This window comes from Staurois parvus, unplaced genomic scaffold, assembly GCF_062004578.1.
Source record: "Staurois parvus isolate SC_StPar_1 unplaced genomic scaffold, SC_StPar_1.0 ptg001414l, whole genome shotgun sequence".
Lineage (NCBI taxonomy): Eukaryota > Metazoa > Chordata > Amphibia > Anura > Ranidae > Staurois > Staurois parvus.
The window spans coordinates 391,040-412,287 of NW_028319210.1; positions in this window are offsets into that span (position 1 = coordinate 391,040).

Genomic DNA, 21,248 nt, shown 5'->3' on the forward strand with positions numbered 1-21,248 from the left:
AGTGCCAAAAACCCATTAATGTAACTACTCCTGAGTTCCACTCTATAGGAAGCAGGTGACCACATAAAAATTTCATCTCTCCATCTCCAGCCTGTCTCCAGACCTCTAACTTCAGCATTACTTGTGTCTGGTGGAAGAACATCAGTTTTATTTAAATATCAAATTAAACAGAAACTTCTCACAGTGTCCACATTGCCAGCAAACTTTCACAGTACAGCTAAACCCAAGAATAACAATGCAATATGTCCCATCTTACCAGTCCTTAGATGCAGTGGCTGCATTCGCTTTGGTTTTTTTCCCTTTATTTTCACCTGGTGATCCTGCCAGTAACACACTTCCTGTCTTAGGGTGACAACGTTCAGTCACTGCACTGAAGGAGTAGCAGCATTGCCACACTAAGGCTACAGAACGTTTCTCCCTCTTCTTTTTCTCTCAGCTTTTGCTGCAATATTCACCTTCAATAAATAGATTTCTCATGATGTCCTCAGTTTGATAGCAGGCAGCATTCAACCCATTTCCTTTGAGCCCAAGTCATCCATGACCTGCCCCAGCCTGTGACTGGGCAGTGAAAGGAGAGGCAGCAAAGTGATGAGCTTGTCTCTCCGACTTTCTGATCTCTCCTCCTAATTTGTGTTTTTTTTTTTATACTATATCTGCCTGGAGTTAAAGCGCAGCTCCAGTCAAAATCTAAAAAAAAATCAAAATCAAAAACTGTAGCTGCCGACTTAAAAAACAGACACTCACCTGTCCCAGGATCCAGCGGTGTCTTCACCGCAGCTGGCTTCACCGGCCGTCCTCTCTCCCGGGCTCCGGGCACCCTACTGTGACTGCTTGCGGCTTCACAGCCGGGTGCCCACTGCACATGTGCGAGTAGCACTGCACCTTGTGAATGGCCCTGTAGTCTTCTGGGTCCTGTCATGTGTCCCAGAAGATTATGGGGAGGGAGGGGAGGAAAACTTCCACTTCCTATCGCCTAGACCACGGGTGTCAAACTGGCGGCCCTCCAGCTGTTGCCAAACTACAAGTCCCATGAGGCATTGCAAGATTGACAGTTTCAAGCATGACTCCCAAAGGCAGAGGCATGATGGGACTTGTAGTTTGGCAACAGCTGGAGGGCCGCCAGTTTCACACCCGTGGCCTATGCGATAGGAAGTGGAAGTTGTCCTCCCCTCCCTCCCCATAATCTTCTGGGACATGTGACAGGACCCAGAAGACTACAGGGCCTAAGCGATGGCAGTGGAAGTGGGAGTGGGAAATTGTCAAAATTGGGTATCCGCTCCCCAAAGGTGCCAATTCTTAAAGGGGAGCGGGAAATGAGGCCTTAAAGCAGAACTTCCCCTTTTGGGTGGAAATCCTCTTTAAGCTATAAAAAAAACTGCATTTTATCCTGGTGCCTACCAGGGAGTTTTTCCTAAATTTGTTTTTGCGCACGTTAAAATCTGCATCTGAAAACACTTCTATATTTTATGAAAGCAGCGACCCTGGAGAATAAAATGGTGGTAGTTTCAATGTTTTTTTTTTTTGTTAGTGCACACAAACACAATATAATATGCATTTTTTTGGTAAACTAAGAAAAGATGGAGTTTGATGGAGTAAATAGTTACCAAGCATAGCCTTAAATTGCATTTCTGTAAAATTCCAGATTTTCCATTCTCCGTGTTTGTGGTGCTTCCTCCATCTGTGGTACAATTTATCTTTACACACACATCCATGCCCTATGCGGCATGTTCACATTGGGGTGCAATTTTTTTCATTGTTATTATTTTATTGTAATTTATTTTTTTTTAAACGTTTTCAATGTTTTTCTTTATGTAACTTTATTGCTATCACAAGGAAGCTAAAAAGCCCTCTTATGTGATAGCAATGGGCAGTGACAGGTCATCTTTATGGAGACATCAGAGGTCTTCTAGACTCCCAATGTCTCCCTTGCCCTCCACGGCATCTAATCCAATGCAGGTTGTGATTGATTAGCTGAATAAATATAAATCAGCACACACAAACAAATAGCCCTCAAAACCCCTTAAAGTTGTAGCAATATCCTTCCCCTGAAGTACCAATCACTAATATGTTAATCGACTTAAACAAACAAAACCCACAATTCCAGTAATAAATCAAGTCCCAAAAAATTAATCCCAAAATAAAATATGGTTGAATTTGGTGGGTAAAGCACCCAGCTGTCCTATGATGGTCGGAGCCTGTGTCTTCCCCACTGAGAGGAGCCTGGTAGATAGCAGAAGGAGTCAACTGATGATCCTGTGACTATGTGAGTAGATGCTCCAAGTTGGAAGTCAGTGGTTGTGTGTAGCTTGTGGTCTCTGGGAGAAGTCGTGGTCACCATCAACATTAGGGATTCTGTGGGACATTTCTGCACTGTTCAGCAAGATATAGAAGAGTTCTCAAAGTGTTCAGTTCATCAGTTTTTCAGGATGGAGATTCACATTTACCAGCCCCTTCCTTTACTGAATGGACACAATGAGTGATCTGTACCGATCTCACTGTGTACATTCATAACTGAAGCCTAGTAAACTGTGGGTTTTTTTGGGGAGGGGGGGCCCTGTCAGGTTGGCTGTATGGGGCCCCAATGGTTTCCAACAGCAGCCTTAGCTGGGGTAGCAGCTAATCAATCACTAATATGTTAATCGACTTAAACAAACAAAACCCACAATTCCAATAATAAATCAAGTCCCAAAAAATTAATCCCAAACTAAAATAGAGTCCCAACACAGTAAAATGTCCAAAACTTGAAAAAAAGTGAAAACCAGATCTTGATAAATAGGTGCTTCCTACTCCACTGATGAGGATGAGGATCAATCACAGACGCTCTTCAAATACCTCAAAAAACAAAATCTAAACATAGTGTATTATCTTAAGTACCAAAACTAAAGTGCCACACGTGTAGCATGCAAAAAACACTCTAGTGTCACAGCACTCGTGTGAAAAATATTCAAATAAATATCACTGCAAGCCTTATAAAAAGTGCATAATTACCCTAAATCAGATAATATCATCTTGTAATCAACCAATGTGCATAGAGTGTCCTTAAATTGGTATCCTCTTGTTCATATAAAACCGATAAAACCAGCATCCTGCTCCTAGCGACCAATATAAGACCCCATTTTCATGTTATAGAAGGTCTCCCGATCCCCAGGAAATTCCCCCGTCCCACTCCTGTCCACCACTGTCACTTCAGCTCTGGGGGGACACCCGGAGTGTACCGTAACTCCCAGGAACGTCCAGGATCCTTGTTGACAAAGTCCGGAAGTGACGAAACGTGTTCAGGGCACGTGACGTATTGACGTTCCCGGAAGTGCCGCGGCAGCCATTTTGGATTCTGGAACGCTTGTGTGTCGTGTTCCTGGGAGTTACGGTACACTCCGGGTGTCCCCCCAGAGCTGAAGTGACAGTGGTGGACAGGAGTGGGACGGGGGAATTTCCTGGGGATCGGGAGACCTTCTATAACATGAAAATGGGGTCTTATATTGGTCGCTAGGAGCAGGATGCTGGTTTTATCGGTTTTATATGAACAAGAGGATACCAATTTAAGGACACTCTATGCACATTGGTTGATTACAAGATGATATTATCTGATTTAGGGTAATTATGCACTTTTTATAAGGCTTGCAGTGATATTTATTTGAATATTTTTCACACGAGTGCTGTGACACTAGAGTGTTTTTTGCATGCTACACGTGTGGCACTTTAGTTTTGGTACTTAAGATAATACACTATGTTTAGATTTTGTTTTTTGAGGTATTTGAAGAGCGTCTGTGATTGATCCTCATCCTCATCAGTGGAGTAGGAAGCACCTATTTATCAAGATCTGGTTTTCACTTTGGACACATTTTTTTCAAGTTTTGGACACTTTACTGTGTTGGGACTCTATTTTAGTTTGGGATTAATTTTTTGGGACTTGATTTATTATTGGAATTGTGGGTTTTGTTTGTTTAAGTCGATTAACATATTAGTGATTGATTAGCTGCTACCCCAGCTAAAGCTGCTGTTGGAAACCATTGGGGCCCCATACAGCCAACCTGACAGGGCCCCTCCCTCCCCAAAAAAACCCACAGTTTACTAGGCTTCAGTTATGAATGTACACAGTGAGATCGGTACAGATCACTCATTGTGTCCATTCAGTAAAGGAAGGGGCTGGTAAATGTGACTCTCCATCCTGAAAAACTGAACACTTTGAGATCTCTTCTATATCTTGCTGAACGGTGCAAAAATGTCCCACAGAATCCCTAATGTTGATGGTGACCACGACTTCTCCCAGAGACCACAAGCTAGACACAACCACTGACCTTCAACTTGGAGCATCTACTCACATAGTCACAGGATCATCAGTTGACTCCTTCTGCTATCTACCAGGCTCCTCTCAGTGGGGAAGACACAGGCTCCGACCATCATAGGACAGCTGGGTGCTTTACCCACCAAATTCCTCCTGGTTCTCTCCAGTGAGCTTCTCCAGATCCAAACTGAATCCAGGACTAAGCTTGCAAACAGGTCCCCCAGCTATGGCCTAACTGGGACTGTCTTAGTGGCACCTCTAGTGCTCCTGCCCCCAAGGGCAGAGCCCCTGCACAGGGGTCTCATCTAGCAGAACTGAACCCAGAAACTTTTCCTCCTGCCTCAGACTCAGTGCTGCTGTTAGAAACTACGGGGCCCCTTACAGCCAACCTGTCAGGGCCCCCCAAACCATAGGGTCCCATACAGCTAACCTAACAGGGCCCCCCATCCTCACAAAAATAACTCAGTTTACTGTGCTTCAGTTATAAATGAACACATTGAGTGATCGGTCCTGATCGTTCATTGTGTTCATTCAGGAATGGAAAAGGCTGGTAAATTACTGGAGCCGATCGCCGGTATGTTTCCTTCTGCAGCAGCTGAAAGCCAGCCGGGAGGAGAAGAACGCAGCTTTCAGCTGCTGCAGAGAAAGCCATACAGGGGCTCAGTTCCAGTAATTATTATTATACAGGATTATACAGATATACAGGGGCAGTAATTGCCCCGCTCACCCTTCCTGCCCACATCCGATTCACCCAGCTGCCTGGGCCCTGTACAGGAGGACTGGTGGTACCCCCTTATCCACGGCCCGGCTCAGATTACTGATGGGCTCTCCAACCACCTACTGGGTACACCTCCCCAGGGATTGGCTGGATCTCCATCATTATTCAGGCTGCTTCTTCTATTCTTCCTCCTAATATATTTCTAGAATCCTCTAGAATATAGGGGGAAGCAATCTGAGCGAGCAGCAGCCTGTGAGAGACTGAGGAGTCCCGAACAGTCACCCCCCTGATCCACTGTTTACAGAGGACCCAAATACATTTACCTAACAGCCTACACAACTCTATGAGGGTGCTAAAGTACATTGGTGAACAAGGGGCTGATGTGTTTTTGAAGCTTTTTAGGTGTTTGATGGACTTAGCAGGCAGATACAGAAAATAGTAAAAAAAAACCCACAAAAGATAAGTGAAAGAAAGATAAGTGAAAAAAACATATTCATCTAAATCACCTCCCCCCTCCCTCAAAAAACCCCAAAAAAGTATATTTTGTTATTTTTCAACCAAAGCAGCTTATTACTAACCGAGGTCCACATTTAGGCCGTTATCTTTTGTGTTAAACAGAATTATCATTCTTCATTCAAACGATTTCCTTTCCTGAGTATTTTTGAAGTTCCCTTTTTTTGATATCTTCCATAGAGTGGTCTGGGTGTGAAAAATGATGTCCCATGGTGTGCAATAACCATCATTCCTAGTCTCTTGAATGGTGTGCCGAAAAATTCTGTCCTTTTCATAGTTTCTGTCCTGAAAAGATAAACAAAAAACCTTCCTCGTGCCAAATCCTACTAGAAACAGAAGAAAAAAATCTGGACTCTAAGTACGGCAAGATATTGGATTCTTTGCCGCACAGTAAGAGACCACATGTAAGGGATTTCCGGCAAGAAGAATCGTGATCAAGAATGCGCATGCGCATAGGAATTCCTGCAGAAAAACTGCCGGTTGTGCGCATGCGCGCAGGAATGCGCGATCGTGCACACGCACGGCGAAGATTAGCGCCAGACGGCCCATTTAAGGAGTGCCTCTGCTCATGTTCAGTGCTGACTGGTCTTCAGCTCCCCCCGTGTCCTGCTTGTTCCTGTACGATTCCTCCGTTACCAACCCGGCTTGTTCCTGACCCGACTTCGATTACTCTCCTGATACTGGTTCCAGACTTCGGCTCTGCTCCTGACTTTGGCTTTTCCTTCTGATTCTGTACGGCGCTGCCCGACTGTTGATGACCCCGGCTATCCCATGACTCTGCTCCAGTTTCTGGTCCTCACTACCTACCTTGCTCTGCTGCACGCCCGGCAATCCACAAAACCTGCTCTGCCTATTACTACGGTGTCCAAATCTGAGGATCATCCGCCTTCCAAGGTCATCATCTGCAAGAGCTGCAAACAACAACCACTGGCGCTCTTGTCCCCCTGGTCCCTAGACTCCCTCTGTTCCAACATCAGCAGGGTCAGGGCTAGTGGCACAAGTGAGGCCGACCACGTCAATTCAGTCTCCCATCAGGTACGTGACACCACACAGTAAAATACCTACAGCCATTTATTGACATAAAAGAGTCATCTATTCTTTATAGGACCCGTAATACAAACATACCCCCATAAAAGGGGCCAAGAATTATGAACAAAATGCCTGCTTCGCATATCTGATCACCAAGTACATAAATACAATGACTGCAATATACAAAGATAAAAATACGGTCAACGCGTTTCGCCTGTGCATTTGTCTTCTTCAGGACCGTAACTTGAATGTCAGGGATAATAGTGCTACTGCATATAAAAAAGATGCAAATGAAGTATACAGACAGAAATACATATAATACACAAAATACATGTATGTTAAGTTAAGCTAGGCTTACGTGGAGAAGGCGGATCCGCGGCAAGTAAGTCTGGGGGGCGGGCATAGGGGGCTAGAGTGCGAGGTGAACCGAAAAGGGATCAAAGGCCAAATGTAGTATGAAAAAGATCTGGCAATGGGAAATACATAAGACTCCACTGTAATGGAACCGGACCCCGACTGCACTTGGGGTATTTCCGTTAGACTCCCCCTTCCCCTTGCAAACATCAACCACAGACACCACTCTTGAAGTAAAACCAGGAAATAGACTACTTTATTTGAACACAGATACAAGATATATACATTCAAGGGAACAACCCCCCCCTCCCTGCATAATGACACAGGGCGGGGCAATCTACATTTAGTAACAAGAGACACACCAGCAGACAGTCCCACCAGGAGAAAGGGCTGTTGGAAACACCCCCCCACCAAGCCAATACACAAACACATACATCCCATAATAGTTTGCTCCCAAGCAAGACACACAATAGAACAATGGGATGCAACCACATGGCACCAAGCAATCAACAACCCCCCCACCCTAATATTAGGACAGATCACCCTGTACCCCTAACAGGCACAGGGTGACTTACACATAAGAGGGATATGGGGAGCTGAGACAGGGGTCTCCCCACCTCTCCAAAGTGAGCTGTGTTCCATAGGCCCCCACCCAAAGTGACTCCACTCTCCTGTTTCTCCCATGTAGGATCCCTGACTGCATGTTTTGCATTGAATGAAGACCATAACTGGAGGTACAGCTGTATAATACTGTAATAATGAAGGATTTTTATTTTTTTTATTTAAATCTTTTATTAAACTTTTTTTTTTCCATTACAAAAGCACAGTAAAATATTTCCATCTAAAATACAAACATTCTCCTTAAATTTTACAATCCCCCCTCCCCGCTAACACCCCCCTCCCTCATACCCCCTAACTATTTACCCCGGTCCTATAGCTCTTCCCTTCTCTTTCCAACTTTCCATTCTATGCCTGTGAATCTTTATATTCAATCCTCGCTTCCATCTCTTCCTCTTTCTTACTATTCTTTCTTTCCCTCCATCCTTTCTTTTCCCTTCTCCTATTCCTGCTACTGCCTTACAAAACATTCCCTTCATTCTTCTACCTCCAATCTGGTCCCCAGGACTCCCATTGCTTCCATATATTTTCCAGATGCTTTCAAGTCTTCTCCAATCCTTTCTAAATTTACCCAGATTACCTTCAGTAATAGTGAAGGATTTTGATTCACTTTTTGATGAATTGATTTGGTTGCAGTTTGCAGTGTTTCTTGGTTGGGTTCCTTTATTTGCACCTCTGTTGTCGGAATGAAGCTGCCTGCTGATTAATTATCACGTACCTGGTGAAGACTGGAATGTTGTGGAGGACTGTCTTTCACTTCTTGCCAACGCCGTCTTAATAGCATCATGGGCCCACGGCCAAAGAAATGCACTGGAGCCCCTACCAGCCTGTCCCGATTTATGCACCTACTCACAAGAATTAAAGTATGAATAGTTGATAGAGCTAAACATATATTTATTGATACTATCAATAAAATGGTTTCTAAACAATAAGAAAACATGCCATAAATCAAAGACTAATCAACACAAAGGGCCACAGTGCTTGGGGTGGGGGTGGGGGGGTATATGGCCCTTCCTCTTGCCAACACTCCTGAAGTTAGACGCAGAGAGTGTGAGGGCAAGGTGGCATGAGTGCCGGAGTAGCTGGCTGGTGACGACCACTGTGTAGGTGGGTAGAGCTGGTAGTTGCGGTCCTCAGAACAGGATGCAGCAGCAGCTTGGCACCAATTTGGAAAACAGAAGCAGGACCAGGAGATAGGCAGCACTCAACAATGACTGGGCAGCGAGGGACTGAATCAGCAGGCAGGCCAAGGCCAGAAGGCAGGCCAAGGTCAGTAACAGCCGGGCAAAGGCAAGTCCAGTAAACAGGCCAGGTCAGTATGACGTAATGCAAGATTATCATGGGTCCCCCATTCACCTGGTGTCCCTGGGTAATGCCCAGGGGTGCCCATGGATTAAGATGGCCCTTCCTCTTGCCTAACACTCCTGAAGGTAGAGGCAGAGAGTGTGAGGGCAAGGTGGCATGAGTGCCGGAGTAGCTGGCTGGTGACGTCCACTCTGTAGGTGGGTAGAGCTGGTAGTCGCAATCCTCAGAACAGGATGCAGGAGCAGCTTGGCACCAAATTGGAAAACAGAAGCAGGACCAGGACCAGGAGATAGGCAGCAGCCAACAATGACTGGGCAGCGAGGGATTGAATCAGCAGGCAGAGCAAGTCCAGAAGGTAGACCAAGGTCAGTAACAGCCGGGCAAAGACAAGTCCAGTAAACAGTCCAGGTCAGGTCAGAGTAATGAGGTTACCAGTTGAGGCAGGAGCAGAAGGGAAGTCCAAGGGCAAACCGGGACATATACAGATAAGCAGGTTCAGTGGAGCGGGTCTCAGGAACATCTGAACAAGCTGAAGACCATTCATCAACTGCTCATAATGATAGACCAGTCCTAATAGGCCATTGGGCGCCAAGTGTACACGCTAATTGGTATGTGTGCGTGTCCATGAGCATGCAAGCATGAACGTGAGCATGATGGACTGGAATGGTATGTCTAACATCACCTCTCCGCTCAGAAGTATGAGCACGGGTGCAATGCACACGGATATGAACATAGGCCTGTACTGGTCTTCTGGTGCTAGGAATCCAGTGTATCTTACATTAAATGTCCGAGGCTAAGTTCACACCTTTGTGTGTCAGGAACCCGTTCAAAACTGCTGGCTTTCCCAACACGCACAGAAACACACCGCCCTTTACAGTGTTACTAAACCCACAACAGTACAATCAGTCTGTAGATGCAGTAAAGCGTGCTTGTTATACTCACTGTGGGACCTAAGGGGTTAATCTTCTGCATTGTGTAAATGCTGTTTGATCCTGACTTCTCTGATCCTCCCCTTCTTCCAGTGCCCCCCCCCTTATCTCCTGATAAGACATATTGTGTGAAGACACTCTGCACATGCTCAATTTGGTGTATTGCTGGGGAGGTTTTTTTTCTTGGGAGAGTGAATGTGATCAGCACAGGGCCAATCGGCACTGTCCAGAAAGAGGTCAAGGGTCCTGCATCTTCCTAGAGCAAAAAGAAAACTCCCCCTACAAGCTTTAACCAGTGCTCTGCTGGACACTGATAGAAGTCACAAGACTGCTCTATACTGCTGAAGGGATTTAGCAGTTTATACTTACTACAATAATTGCATTTCCATGTTCTGTGTACTATGGGAGACCGGATATAGTGAATGCAGGGTCCGGGGAGAGCGGATATAGTGAATGCGGGGTCCGGGGAGAGCGGATATAGTGAATGCAGGGTCCAGGGAGACCAGATATAGTGAATGCGGGGTCTGGGGAGAGCGGATATAGTGAATGCGGAGTCCGGGGAGAGCGGATATAGTGAATGCAGGGTCCAGGGAGAGCGGATATAGTGAATGCAGGGTCCGGGGAGAGTGGACATATGAATGCGGGGTCCGGGGAGAGCGGATATAGTGAATGCGGGGTCCAGGGAGACCAGATATAATGAATGCGGGGTCCGGGGAGAGTGGATATAGTGAATGTGGGGTCTGGGGAGAGCGGATATAGTGAATGCGGGGTCCGGGGAGAGCGGATATAGTGAATGCGGGGTCCGGGAAGACCAGATATAGTGAATGCAGGATCCGGGGAGAGCGGATATAGTGAATGCGGGGTCCGGGGAGAGCGGATATAGTGAATGCAGGGTCCGGGGAGAGCGGATATAGTGAATGCAGGGTACAGTGAGACCAGATATAGTGAATGAAGGGTCCGGGGAGAGCGGATATAGTGAATGCTGGGTCCGGGGAGAGCGGATATAGTGAATGCAGAGTCCAGGGAGAGCGGATATAGTGAATGCAGGATTCTGGGAGACCAGATATAGTGAATGCGGGGTCCGGGGAGAGCGGATATAATGAATGCAGGGTCCGGGGAGAGCAGATATAGTGAATGCGGGGTCCGGGGAGAGCGGATATAGTGAATGCGGGGTCCGGGGAGACCGGATATAGTGAATGCGGGGTCCGGAGAGAGCGGATATAGTGAATGCGGGGTCCGGGGAGAGCGGATATAGTGAATGCGGGGTCCAGAGAGAGCAAATATAGTGAATGCAGGGTCCGGGGAGAGCGAATATAGTGAATGCGGGGTCCGGAGAGAGCGGATATAGTGAATGCGGGGTTCGGGGAGAGCGGATATATGAATGCGGGGTCTGAGGAGAGCGAATATAGTGAATGCGGGGTCCGGGTAGAGTGGATATAGTGAATGCGGGGTCTGAGGAGAGCGGATATAGTGAATGCGGGGTCCGGGGAGAGCGGATATAGTGAATGCGGGGTCTGAGGAGAGCGGATATAGTGAATGCGGGGTCCGGGGAGAGCGGATATAGTGAATGCGGGGTGCGGGGAGAGCGGATATAGTGAATGCGGGGTCTGAGGAGAACGGATATAGTGAATGCAGGGTCCGGGGAGAGCGGATATATGAATGCTGGGTGCGGGGAGAGCGGATATAGTGAATGCGGGGTCCTGGGAGAGCGGACATAGTGAATGCGGGGTCCGGGGAGAGCGGATATAGTGAATGCGGGGTCCGGGGAGAGCCGATATAGTGAATGCGGGGAGAGGGGATATAGTGAATGCGGGGTCCGGGGAGAGGGGATATAGTGAATGCGGGGTCCGGGGAGAGCGGATATAGTGAATGCGGGGTCCGGGGAGAGCGGATATAGTGAATGCGGGGTCCGGGTAGAGCGGATATAGTGAATGCGGGATCCGGGGAGAGGGGATATAGTGAATGCGGGGTCCGGGGAGAGCGGATATAGTGAATGCGGGGTCCGGGGAGAGGGGATATAGTGAATGCGGGGTCCGGGGAGAGGGGATATAGTGAATGCGGGGTCCGGGGAGAGCGGATATAGTGAATGCGGGGTCCGGGGAGAGCGGATATAGTGAATGCGGGGTCCTGGATTTAATAACACTTTAATGCCCGAACGCATCTGTGTTTTAGTGAGCCGTGTTTTTGGAAGGTTTGGCACCTTTTTTTGCATTTTTTACACGTTGGACAGTCCATTGAAATGGATGTGCTGCCATGCATACCCTGTATGGTGTGAACCGAGTCTGAGATTGGGTGATTGTCATAAAGCCAACACTGTATGTATAAATACATCAGTGGTTCATATAGTGAACTCGGTGTAGTTATCCCCCCTGAGGTCATCACAGAGGACAAGGGGGCGCTCTTTATGTCTGGAGGAAAAGAGATTAAATCTCCAAACACGGAAAGGTTTCTTCACAGTAAGAGCTGTGAGAATGTGGAATAGACTCCCTCAAGAGTTGGTTGTGGCCAGCTCAGTGAATTGCTGTAGGAAAGTCCTGGATTGTTTCTTGGATACACAGAATATAACTGGATATAACATTTATAGGGAAAGTTGATCCAGGGAATATCCGATTGCAGGAAGGAATTTTTTCCTCTGCAGGAGCAAATTGGATCGTGCTTTGCTGGGTTTTTTTGCCTTCCTCTGGATCCATGGTGGGTGGAGGACTCTAACTTTTTTTTTTAATGGTTGAACTGGATGGACTTTTGTCTTTTTCCAGCCAGACTTACTATGTAACTGGGGCTTGTTTGTTAGCGCAAATAAATAAAAATTCCTTTACAAAACTCGATTATTTTTGTTGCATGTGCACTAATAAGGCTACAATCGCCTCAAGCGTTATTATTATTTTTTTTTTAAATGGAGTGTTCCTGCTACTGTGACAGCAAAATCAGTTTATTTATCACACCTGAGCAATTTGAAACGCTTCAACGCTTGACTAGGATTGCCATTACATTCAGTGGTGTTTGTTCACACCTGAGCCTTGTGTCACTTGAAGCTCCTCACTTGAAAAAGTAGATGAGCTTCTTTTGGGGCAGAGTTGGCCAATTTGGACTCAATAGACTTCAGTGGGAGCGCCTGAAAAACGCACCACATTTCCTTACCCAGGAGCTAGCTGGGAACTCTCCGTTGGCTAAAATTCTCCAGTGGAAGTCTCCATTGGCTAAAATTCTCCAATGGAAGTCTTCATTGGCTAAAATTCTCCAATGGAAGTCTTCATTGGCTAAAATTCTCCAATGGAAGACTCCATTGCCTAAAATTCTTGAGTGGAAGTCTCCATTGCCTAAAATTCTCGAGTGGAATACTTCATTGGCTAAAATTCTCCAATGGAAGTCTCCATTGCCTCAAATTCTCCAGTGGAAGTCTCCATTGCCTAAAATTCTCCAGTGGAAGTCTCCATTGGCTAAAATTCTCCAGTGAACGTCTCCATTGGGTAAAATTCTCCAGTGAACATCTCCATTGCCTAAAATTCTCCAGTGAAAGTCTCCATTGCCTAAAATTCTCCAGTGGAAGTCTCCATTGGCTAAAAATAAAAAAATTGCTCAAGCTGAAAATGCATGCAAAAAGATGAGCTTGATGAGCTAGATGAGCTTCTTTTGGGGCAGAGTTGGCCAATTTGGACTCAATAGACTTCAGTGGGAGCGCCTGAAAAACGCACCACATTTCCTTACCCAGGAGCTAGCTGGGAACTCTCCGTTGGCTAAAATTCTCCAGTGGAAGTCTCCATTGGCTAAAATTCTCCAATGGAAGTCTTTATTGGCTAAAATTCTCCAATGGAAGTCTTCATTGGCTAAAATTCTCCAATGGAAGACTCCATTGCCTAAAATTCTTGAGTGGAAGTCTCCATTGCCTAAAATTCTCGAGTGGAATACTTCATTGGCTAAAATTCTCCAGTGGAAGTCTCCATTGCCTAAAATTCTCCAGTGGAAGTCTCCATTGGCTACAATTCTCCAGTGAACGTCTCCATTGGGTAAAATTCTCCAGTGAACATCTCCATTGCCTAAAATTCTCCAGTGAAAGTCTCCATTGCCTAAAATTCTCCAGTGGAAGTCTCCATTGGCTAAAAATAAAAAAATTGCTCAAGCTGAAAATGCATGCAAAAAAAAAAGAGCACCGTATAAACATTTCAAAATAATGAGCTCGCTCAGCTCAAATGTGAGTCAGGATCTATGGATTGTAGGAATCTCAGAGGACTGATCAGGTAAATGAACAATCACTTATTCGTTAGAAAAAGATTTGGCCAGTTTGGAGCCAATAGACTTCATTGGGAGCGCCTGAAAAATGCACCGCATTTCCTTACCCAGGAACTAGGTGGAAACTCTCCGTTGGCTAAAATTCTCCAGTGGAAGTCTCCATTGGCTAAAATTCTCCAGTGAAAGTCTCTATTGCCTAAAATTCTCCAATGGAAGTCTTAATTGGCTAAAATTCTCCAATGGAAGTCTTCATTGGCTAAAATTCTCCAATGGAAGTCTTCATTGGCTAAAATTCTCCAATGGAAGACTCCATTGCCTAAAATTCTCGAGTGGAAGTCTCCATTGCCTAAAATTCTCGAGTGGAAGTCTTCATTGGCTAAAATTCTCCAATGGAAGTCTCCATTGGCTAAAATTCTCCAATGGAAGTCTCCATTGCCTAAAACTCTCCAGTGGAAGTCTCCATCGCCTACAATTCTCCAGTGGAAGTCTCCATCGCCTAAAATTCTCCAGTGGAAGTCTCCATTGCCTATAATTCTCCAGTGGAAGTCTCCATTGGCTAAAAATAAAAAAAATGCTCAAGCTGAAAATGCATGCAAAAAAAAACAAGTACAGTATAAACATTCCAAAACAATGAGCTCGCTCAGTTCAAATGTGAATCAGGATCTATGGATTGTAGGAATCTCAGAGGACTGATCAGGTAAATGAACAATCACTTATTTGTTAGAAAAGGATTTTCTGGATTTGCAATTGACTTGTTCATCTTCTGTTACTGGTCTGATTGTATCAGATGTTCAGGAGAATTTTCAGTTTTAATGAGATTTGCTGACAAACATGGCTCCCGTCAACTGAAAGTCATGCAAGGTAACAGAATCTCTGAGATAATTCCATTGAGATACTGACACCTTGCCACTAAACCAAAAGGTCCAAGTATTGAGAGAAGGAATTCTGCTCAAACCACACTTCCGGTGCCTCCTTTTGCCCTTGATGACCAGCAGGGCCATGGATAAGGGGGTACCAGCAGTCTTCCTGTACGGGGACCCATCGCCAGCAGAGGGGCCCAGGCAGCTGGGTGAATTGGATGTGGGCAGGGAGAGTGATTGGCCCGGCGGGGCGCAATTACTGGAACCGATCCCCTGTATGGCTCTCTCTGCAGCAGCTGAAAGCCAGCGGGAGGGAGAGAGAAGAAGGCAGCTTTCAGATGCTGCAGAGAGGGCCACACAGGGAAACAGATACAGTAATTGCCCCACCCCGGTGCACCCATTATCCTCCCTGTACACCAAACAATTCCCCTTGCTGCCTCCACCCCTGCAATGTTGCTGGCTTCCCTCCTCTCATTCCCATCAGCTGCATACAATAGGATCCTTCAATAGGATATGTCACATTTACCAGCCCCTTCCTTTCCTGAATGAACACAATGAATGATTGGTACCAATCAATCACTGTGTTCATTCATAATTGAAGCATAGTAAACAGTGTTTTTTTTTTTGGGGAATGGTGGAGGACTTTTCAGGTTGGCTGTATGGGGTCCCGTGGTTTGGGGGGCCCTGTCAGGTTGGCTGTATGGGGTCCCGTGGTTTGGGGGGCTCTGTCAGGTTGGCTGTTTGGGGCCCTGTGGTTTCTAACAGCAGCCCTGTTGACCAGAACCCACTCCGCCACGGACCTCGTGCAGTCCAGTGGTCAGAGGCAGCAAACAGTTTATGTATAATAAATTGTTACAGATAATTACAAAACCTGGTCTGGGATTGTTTTAGGCACCAAAAGACAAATATTGAAATGGACAATTTTAATTGAAACATAGTTAAGAAGTCTGCAAAAACAATTTCGGCTGATAATTCTTTGTGGCCGTCATTAGCCCAATGTTCGCTGTCAGATCAAACCTAATCTTGAGATCTCCCCAGAGTTGCTTGATGTTATTAAGGTCAGGAGACTGTGATAGTCACTCCAGAACAGGGGCGGACTGACAACTCATGGGGCCCCCAGGCAATAGGGGATCATGGGGCCCCCGTGTCCTCGCCCACACCCAAAAAAGCCTATGAAAAAGCCTATAAAAGGTACTAGGGGCATCTCATGGGGCCCCCTACCGACTCCGGGCCCAATGGTCAGTCCGCCCCTGCTCCAGAACCTTCACCTTTTTCTGCTGTAACCACTGGAGGGTCAACTTGGCCTTGTGCGTAGGGTCGTGGTCGTGTTGGAAAATCCAAGAGCGTCCCATGCACAGTTTTTAACATGCTTTTTTCATCTTGCCATCAATTTTCACAATTCACTGTGTCTTTAGAGCTTGCACCCCCCCCCCCCAAAAAAAAAAAAAACATCAGTGAGCCACCATCATGCTTCACAGTGGGGATGGTATTCTGGTCGCTGTCTCAAAACCAAGGATGGGGCACTATTCCTCTCTCTGAAGGGACTGTATTCCTCCCACTGGCAGTAGTGATAGTCTATTATTCCCCCCACTTAACCCAACGATGAGGCATTCTTCCTCCCACTGTCACCAATGATTTTGCTCTATTCCTCCCTCTGACATAATGATGGGGCAATATTGCTCCCACTTGCGCCAGTAATGGAGTACTATATCTCCCACTAATACCAATACCAATGATGGGGCTCTACCCCTTCTCCTGACACCAGTGATGGGACACTATTCTTCCCACTGATACCAAAGATGGGTAACTATTCCACTGACACCAACGATGGGGCACTATTCCTCCAACTGACACCAACAATGAGGCATTCTTTCTCAGACCAGTGATGCAGCACTATTCCTCCCAATGACACCAATGATGGGGCACTATTCCTCCCACTGATACCAATGATGGGGCACTATTCCTCCCACTGATACCAATGATGGGACACTATTCCTCCCGCTGACACCAATGATGGGGCACAATTCCTACCAATGACACCAATGATGGGACACTATTCCTCCCACTGGCACCAATGATGGGGCACAATTCCTACCAATGACACCAATGATGGGACACTATTCCTCCCACTGGCACCAATGATGGGACACTATTCCTCCCACTGATACCAATGATGGGACACTATTCCTTCCACTGATACCAATGATGGGGCACTATTCCTCCCACTGACACCAATGATGGGGCACTATTCCTCCCACTGATACCAATGATGGGGCACTATTCCTCCCACTGACACCAATGATGGGGCACTATCCCTCCCACTGATACCAAGGATGGGGAACTATTCCTCCCACTGATACCAATGATGGAACACTATTCCTCCCACTGACACCAATGATGGAGCACTATTCCCCCCACTGATACCAAGAATGGGGCACTCTCTCTCTGACACTTATGATTGGGCTGTATTCCTACCACTGACACCAATGATGGCACATTTATCTGCCCACTGATACCAATATTGGGGCATTATTCCCCCTACTGACCCCAACGATGAGGTACTCTGTCTCCCACTGACAACAACAATTTTGCTCTATTCTTTTCACTGATTCCAATACCAATGATGGGGCACTATTCCTCCCACTGACACCAATGATGGGGCACTATTCCTCCCACTGATACCAATGATGGGGCACTATTCCTCCCACTGACACCAATGATGGGGCACTATTCCTCCCACTGACACCAATGATGGGGCACTATTCCTTCCACTGACACCAATGATGGGTCACTATTTCTCCCACTGACACCAATGATGGGGCACTATTTCTCCCAATGCCACCAATGATGGGACACTATTTCTCCCAATGCCACCAATGATGGGGCACTATTCCTCCACTGACACCAATGATGGGGCACTATTCCCCCCACTGACACCAATGATGGGTCACTATTCCCCCCGCTGACACCAATGATGGGTCACTATTCCCCCCTCTGACACCAATGAAGGGGCATTGGTTAAGTCCACTGTCACTTGGGAATTTTCTGCTTTTAATGGGCAAAAACTTCCTCCTTAAAAGTCTGAAGGACAGTAAACTGGCCCTTTGTGTGGAAAGAATGGAGCCCCCTGCACTCAGGCACTTTATAAATGACCCAAGACAAAATAATAATTAAAATAAAAACAAAAAACCTGTTTTGTTGCTGTGCCTCTTACCTGGCTGCCCTCGGATCTCACCTACAAGCGCCCCATTGTCAGATCCAACCTTAGCAATGTCTTTATCTCTCCAGTTTGATAACAGAGAGTCACATAATCAGCCGACTCTCACATCGCTAATTAAATAAAATGCAATCTCTGCCCGGCCTGATAAAATGAGCAATAGAAAATTAATTGCCTGGAAACCATTAAGAGGCTGCAGATTCCTGATGGAGGATACGGAGATTGACTGGGCGCTCACTTTCATCCAATACTCCCACCTTGTAGTAAAAGGAAACGCAATCACTACCATCTCACACACGCCTCAACATGTTAATGTCATATCGGGATTCAATTTCAATCTTTTTAAATCTGCATCTTTTAAGCAGCTAAGCAGCACGTTCTTCCCTGGCTGCCTTCTTCATTTCCCGTGTAACGCCCTCTAGGTTAGCTAGATAGGCTGCTTGTTTTTTTTTTTTTCTTTTTTTAGATAGAGGCCGAGTAGCAGCCTGGGATGAGTCAGCCTGGGAGTGTGGCAGGAGTTCACCTCAGGACAGGCTGGGAGGTTCTACAGGCAGAGGCGTCCCTAGGGTTGGTGTCACTCGGTGCGGTAACACTTGGTGATACCCCCTCCGACGATCCCCGCAGAATGGATCGGATCTGTAGATTGAGCATAATGGATCGGACTCAGCTCCCCATATCCCTCTTATGTGTAAGTCACCCTGTGCCTGTTAGGGATACAGGGTGATCTGTCCTGATATTGGGTTGGGGGGGTTGTTCATTGTTTATAGTAATTCCATGTGGTTGCATCCCATTGTTCTATTGTTTGGCTTGCTTGGGTGCAGGCTGGGAGGTTCTACAGGCAGAGGCGTCCCTAGGTTTGGTGTCACGCGGTGCGGTAACACTTGGTGATACCCCCTCCGAAGATCCCCGCAGAATGGATCGGATCTGTAGATTGAGCATAATGGATCGGACTCAGCTCCCCATATCCCTCTTATGTGTAAGTCACCCTGTGCCTGTTAGGGGTACAGGGTGATCTGTCCTGATATTGGGTTGGGGGGGTTGTTCATTGTTTATAGTAATGCCATGTGGTTGCATCCCATTGTTCTATTGTGTGGCTTGCTTGGGTGCAGGCTGGGAGGTTCTACAGGCAGAGGTATCCCTAGGGTTGGTGTCACCCGGTGCGGTAACACTTGGGGATACCCCCTCCGACTTTCCCCGCAGAATGGATCGGATCTGTAGATTGAGCATAATGGATTGGACTCAGCTCCCCATATCCCTCTTATGTGTAAGTCACCCTGTGCCTGTTAGGGGTACAGGGTGATCTGTCCTGATATTGGGTTGGGGGGGTTGTTTATTGTTTATAGTAATGCCATGTGGTTGCATCCCATTGTTCTATTGTGTGGCTTGCTTGGGTGCAAACTATTATGGGATGTATGTGTTTGTGTGTATTGGCTTGGTGGAGGGTGTCTCCAGCAGCCCTCCTGGTGGGACTGTCTGTTGGTGTGTCTTGTTGCTAAGTGTAGATTGCCCCGCCCTGTGTCATTATGCAGGGAGGGGGAATTTGTCCCCTGAGTGTATAAAAAGCCAGTTCGAGTTTCAAATAAAGAGTTCCATGTTTATACAGACTGGTGTCCTTTAGTTTCTCAAAGTTCGAAAAAGTTGACTGCAGCAAAACACTCAGCAGGTTCTTCCCCTCCGTCCTTCTGAAGGTGCCGGAATTTCTCCTCGGCTTGGATCTTATCTACAGATGAGGTGCAAAAGAGCTTCTGGATCTCTGAACAGGAAGTCATGGAGAATGGAACACATGCCTCTATTATAGGTCCCCCTGGCATAGACAGCCTTGGGAGACGAGGTGACAGATGGACCTGGATGTTATCAAGTCAGGATCACGTTCATAAATGTTTAATTGAAGCCCGAAATTTCAGCTTCCTGCATTTTTGATGGAGAAGTACGGAGAGGATAGAAGTCGAGGGACGTTAGGCCTCAGCTCCTAAGTCTTAAGTGGCTTCTTCATGATGGCAGAAGGCGGTTTAATATTTCATGGAGGCCTCCACGCATGATGTTATTGTAGCAGCTTTCAAGCCGTTGTGTTCTCTCTGTTCACCCATTTCTGTATTACTTTGATCTAATGCTCCTCTGTCCTCAAACGGGAGAACCAAAGCCTTGTGGAAAGGGATTCTGGGAAAATTAAGGAAGAACTCCAAACGTTGTTCCCTGCAGCATGGAAGGATGTAAGATCTCCATGTAAAGGATTTTGGCCTTCTGGACAGGGCTTTGGGTAACCCATAACAGGACTTTGACTAGCCTTTTCCTTCAGGACAGAGCCTTTCCTAACCCAAAATCCAGGACTGGAATTTAAATAAATACCCCAAGGTTCAGTGTTATTAGTGGGGTACCCCAGGGTTCAGTGTTATTAGTGATGTACCCCAAGGTTCAGTGTTATTAGTGGGGTACCCCAAGGTTCAGTGTTATTAGTGGGGTACCCCAAGGTTCAGTGTTATCAGTGGGGTACCCCAGGGTTCAGTGTTATTAGTGATGTACCCCAAGGTTCGGTGTTGTTAGTGGGGTACCCCAAGGTTCAGTGTAAGTGATGTACCCCAAGGTTTGGTTTTATTAGTGGTGTACCCCAAGGTTCAGTGTTGCTAGTGATGTACCCCAAGGTTCAGTGTTATTAGTGATGTACCCCAAAATTCAATGTTATTAGTGGTGTACCCCAAGGTTCATTATTAATGGTGTACCCCAAAGATCAGTGTTGTTAGTGGTGTACCCCAAGGTTCAGTGTTGTTAGTGGTGTACCTCAAGGTTCATTGTTAATGGTGTACCCCAAAGATCAGTGTTATTAGTGGGGTACCCCAAGGTTCGGTGTTATTAGTGATGTACCCCAAGGTTCGGTGTTGTTAGTGGGGTACCCCAAGGTTCAGTGTAAGTGATGTACCCCAAGGTTTGGTTTTATTAGTGGTGTACCCCAAGGTTCAGTGTTGCTAGTGATGTACCCCAAGGTTCAGTGTTATTAGTGATGTACCCCAAAATTCAATGTTATTAGTGGTGTACCCCAAGGTTCATTATTAATGGTGTACCCCAAAGATCAGTGTTATTAGTGATGTACCCCAAGGTTTGGTGTTATTAGTGATGTACCCCAAGGTTCAGTGTTATTAGTGAGGTACCCCAAGGTTCAGTGTTGCTCGTGATGTACCCCATGGTTCAGTGTTATTAG